The sequence below is a fragment of the Schistocerca serialis genome, chromosome 2, assembly GCF_023864345.2.
Source record: "Schistocerca serialis cubense isolate TAMUIC-IGC-003099 chromosome 2, iqSchSeri2.2, whole genome shotgun sequence".
NCBI lineage: Eukaryota > Metazoa > Arthropoda > Insecta > Orthoptera > Acrididae > Schistocerca > Schistocerca serialis.
The window spans coordinates 148,081,504-148,086,663 of record NC_064639.1 but is presented as its reverse complement, the minus strand read 5'-3'; positions in this window follow the sequence as shown (position 1 = coordinate 148,086,663).

Here is a 5,160-nt window from a genome sequence, read left to right as displayed (position 1 = left end):
TAAAGGGGTAGCTCTTCTCTTAGCACAAACTCACCCACCATAGCTCTTATGTCCAACTTAATACATACCTCATGAGTGTAGTGCTGTGTTTATTTGTAAGACTAATGGACTCCCCAAAGACTCTTCAGAAGGGAGCAGTAGGACACTTAAAATATGATTCTGTTTTTTATTCTTATTTTACGTGCCTTGGTGTGTTTATTTTATTGGGTTACATGTAATTTTTCACATTTCTTTCCTATTATGTGTCCTATGAGGGACAACACCACTTTCAGTTATGTACTGGGGTACACAGTCACTCTCATCTAAATTGTAAGATTGACAAAAGATGACACACAACAAATATACTAATAGGGAAACCTCTCTTTGAAGCTGACCAATGTTTTTATCTTGTCTTTGTCATTTGTGGAGAGTCTCAAAATGCTTCACATGTCATTTACATATTACTTATTTTGTGTTAACGCAGTTTACAACTTTCTACTACAAGAACAGGAAGACACCTTATTATGAAATAAAGTTAACAGATGACACATATCACAAGAGCAAACATTTGATTTTCCTAGATTTGCTGAATGCTTGAATAGAATCTGTCATGTTATTTGTTTCTATGGAGGATTGAATCATTGTGAATGCTTGGTAAGGGTAACAAAATTTCTGAGGCAGAGAATGCCCAGTGCTCAAAGATATTGTATTGTGGTTAGAGAAACAATTCATCCCTGACCTTGACTTCAGTGTGAATGGGTTACTTACACATCTACATGGAGTTTTAGCCCTTCGATCATAGTATTTAGAGTCTGGGGTGAATGTGAAAGACCTGAGGGTCCACAGGAACAATTCTGACACACAACTTTGTACTAAAAGAACAGGAAGACATCTTATTACGAAATAAAGTTAAGAGATGACACATATCACAAGAGCAAACGCCTGATTTGCCTAGATTTGCTGAATGCTTGAATAGAATCTGTCATGTTATTTGTTTCTATTGTTGAGTGGTACTTAAGATAGGTAAATAAATTAGTGAAATCAATGTGAAGTGAATAGAAACTGGAAAATAAATGAAAAACTTAGTTTAGTTTAGAAGAGTTACACACTGGCAAACAGCGGGCAGAGCAGCAATGGCAACGACCGGCGCTTGCAAGTCAGCACGTTCAGGAGAAGCCATCGCCCTCCCCACATAAGCAGAAGCTGTCGATTCAGCCGTCAGGGCATCGCCCGACCGACTCATGTGTTTCTCAATTGTCACATGTGATCAAAGGCCCTCCCCTACATCCCAAGAGCCAATGACTGACGTTAAGAAGATTCTTCGAGAAGCTTTTCAACGTAACAGAAGAGGCAATGTCCGTGAAGTCGTTCACCTCCAGTGAACTGAAGTAAATAAATACACGAGATGCAGTTCAGTTTCGGTTCGTGTTCAGTTCCAGTACAGTTCAGTCGGCGCTGAAAACCGTCATGCAGGAAGAGATTACATCGTACACAGAAGCACCAAGTCCGCCGCTGTAATGGAATAGCAAGCAGCAGCCTCGCTGCCAGGAGACAGAAGCTAGAAGGCATTTAAAGACTGATTTTTACGCACCCGGGTGACTCGTGAGGACGGGAAGGAGACGGCCTCACATCAGCAGTCACCTGTGAGCTGGTGATGAAGATCTGACAGCCGAAGACAGGCAAGCTGGAGTCCGTTGTTCGAGTCCAGGACACTGGCCTTCGCCCGCCGCGCCGCTCCCTTGGCCGACGCACAACACTGACACACGCGGCCGAGTAGAGAAGAGAAACACTGGGACGCCACATCCAAGGTATCACCATCTGATTCACGCCTTCGTTCTCAATAATGAAACGGGCCACCTCACGATGCGCGTCTCCAGTCAACTGGGCGAAACAGCGACACGAGATATATACCACCAGGCATAATCAGACGCCGCCGCTCACGCAGCAGGAGGCTTCGCAAACGACACAGCTGCTGCTCTCCCAACCAGAACAATCCAGTAAGGAAACCATTGTACAAATCTTTCAATAAAAGTTATCTTATGTAAAAATGTTATTTCATTCTACCTCATACCCAAGCCAAGGAAGAACCCACCCTGCCCACATGTTGTTAAGAGAGAAAAAGTAATTTATTTAGTGTTTTTCACCCTGATATAATGCTTTAGAATCAAATGCCCTTTGTAGTAATGCTCATCCTGACAACTGACTAGCATCAAAAGCGGTTACCCATTTACACTATGGAGGATTGAATCATTTTGAATGCTTGGTAAGGGTAACAAAATTTCTGAGGCAGAGAATGCCCAGTGCTCAAAGATATTGTATTGTGGTTAGGGAAACCAGTCATCCCTGACCTTGGCTTTAGTGTGAATGGTTTACTTACATATCTACATGAAGTTGTAGCCCTTCGATCATTGTATTTAAAGTTATGGGTGAATGTGAAAGACCTGAGGGTCCACAGGAACAATTCTAACACACAACTTATCACATAACTTTTGCAGTCATGCAGCAATTATTGTGTTTATGACCCCTGGTTGAATGAGATCAAGACAGGGTGTGATATTTTTGGTTTTTATCTGGCAAAGTTTCATGATCAGGCACAAAGTTCTCAAAGACTCAGTTAAAGTGTCATAGTGTCTTCTATCCATGTCACACCAACTTCTTTGTTGAAGTGTGACACTCCCCATGCAGAAATTATTGGGTTAATTCACTTTAAAACATTGTCAGTCAGATTAACTTTTATGTTTTAGGGTATGATCTCGAAGTTCCCTGGCACTACATTTGCTAGACGTCGTTAATGACGTTTTCTTCATGAGGAAATTGTGGACAAAATGTTCTTGTAACTGTATGTCTAGCCAGCCGGTGTAGCCGAGTGGTTCTAGGTGCTTCAGTCTGGAACCGCGCGACCGCTAGGGTCGCAGGTTCGAATCCTGCCTTGGACTTGGATGTGTGTGATGTCCTTAGGTTAGTTAGGTTTAAGTAGTTCGAAGTTCTAGGGGTCTGGTGACCTCAGATGTTAAGTCCCATAGTGCTCAGAGCCATTTGAACCAATTTTTGAACTGTGCGTCTAACCCCTAGAGAGCTTGTAGCCAGGGTGCTGTAGTGGAGGAGATCAAGAACAGACAACAAGATGATCTGGAGGCCATATGAGTGATTCTGGAAAACAGTGTTCAGTCTTTCATATTTGCAGAGGAACTTCTGGCAGAAGCTCTCTCCTCCCGCTTAGGTCTGACAGAAGGGCGCTGGTTTGCAAAACATTTTACTTAGGTCAGGCGCCAGCATGTCCTGGAAGACAGCTAGATGGCTGAAAGTTAGTGGAAGAAGACGTTTAAGAGACAGCTGTAAACTGAGCTTTTGTGTAGGTGGTGGGAAGGTCATAAAATTACATGCATTCTCATATCAGAAGCTGGGACGATATGGGCAGAGTGGCTGGCACACATGTCTAGTGGAGGTAGGACTGTAAGCCTCCCACCTCCCCGCCCAACCTGAAGCCAAGAAGTCATCAGGCTCTTTTAGTGGGCGGCAAGAACATAAATTTCACAGGAACGACTGCCTTCTTTCAGAAATTGGAAACGGTCATCCGAGAAAGATTAGATCAACTGTACATGTGGGACTGTTGTCCAGTATGGCCATACTTACAATGAAGAAGACGCCTCCCTAGCCTAAAACATTCTTTTTTCAGACAGGGGAGATTAGGAGTCAATGATTGGCTCCTCTTAGGATATTGGAAGTATAGGTTAGCTCCCCCAGCGTGCGAACCCCAGTGCTGTGTCTGGATTGGTTGCCAGGCCAACAGAATAGTCAATAGGAGAGATTCAATGAGTAGATGATAGTTCGATTGATTTGTGCAATGTGGGGACGGTTTCGTTTTGCTAATTCAGCTCCTGTACTGAGGCTTGGCAGAAAGTGGTTATGATTCTTTTGCCACTACGTCTGCTGGTCCTATCATAGTGGAGAACATCAAGTCTTTCGCTAGTGGGTGAGACTTGCGGAAAGTATGTTATGGTGGACTAAGAGGGTGAACTTATTCGTCCTGAGTTGGTTGTCAGAGGTTTGACATTCCAGCACCCACTGTCATGCATGTGAGTCAAACTGGTTTGTGCAGATCAGTGAACAGATACACCTCACACTGAAATCTGCTGGGATTTCAGGGCTCTGAAAGGGAAGTTTCCCGCATTCCGATAATCATAACGTCAAACTGCTTGGTTCACATATTTTAGTGGACATATCGGAACATTACAGCTGCTGCAGTGACTGCTCATCATCCACAGCCCACTGTTTTCTGCTGCTCCAGTGTAGGGTTGTTAAATAAGATTCACAGCTCCCTGTTCTCAGGTGAACCACAGTTTGTGATATAGTTGATAGTAATTGATTCCACTTGAACAGAGTCGGGTCTCACAATGGATTAGTGAAAACAATGTCAGACTGCGTTGAAAAAGGAATTAATTTAGGGGAGAGTTTGTATAGCTTCCACCCAGTGTATGCTTTGCCAATTAAACACCATCCCCTTCCTGATCTTCGCTTGCCATTTTTTGTGTAAGACATATTAGGTCGTTTTAGCTATAAAAGGATTACTAAAATTTGTCATTATTTTGTAAACTGCTCTCAGTTATATTTCCTCTACTACTCATTGTTTTTATTTTATGTGGTGGTACATGAGTAGCTTCACTCAGACATACATTTTTGATTAAAGTAAGCGACAGCTTGCAAACTGTCAAATTCTCTTCATAGAGAGTAGGAGGCGTTTGGCATCATGAGGATACAATGAAGTGATGAAGAGTATCATCTCGAAGGGTTCAGTTCCAGATAGAAATTGAAATCGGAGCTCAAACCCCAGTCAAATGTCAATATTTTCGAAATCTCAGGGTCACTTAAAATGGTTCAAATGGCTCTGAGCACTATGGGACTCAACTGCTGTGGTCATAAGTCCCCTAGAACTTAGAACTACTTAAACCTAACTAACCTAAGGACACCACACAACACCCAGCCATCACGAGGCAGAGAAAATCCCTGACCCCGCCGGGAATCGAACCTAGGAACGCGGGCGTGGGAAGCGAGAACGCTACCGCACGACCACGAGATGCGGGCTCAGGGTCACTTAAAATTGGAGATGAAGATCCTATGATCTTACATGAAGATTGGCTCATGAACTAAAAGAACATTACTATTACTAGTGTAAGGAGCCAT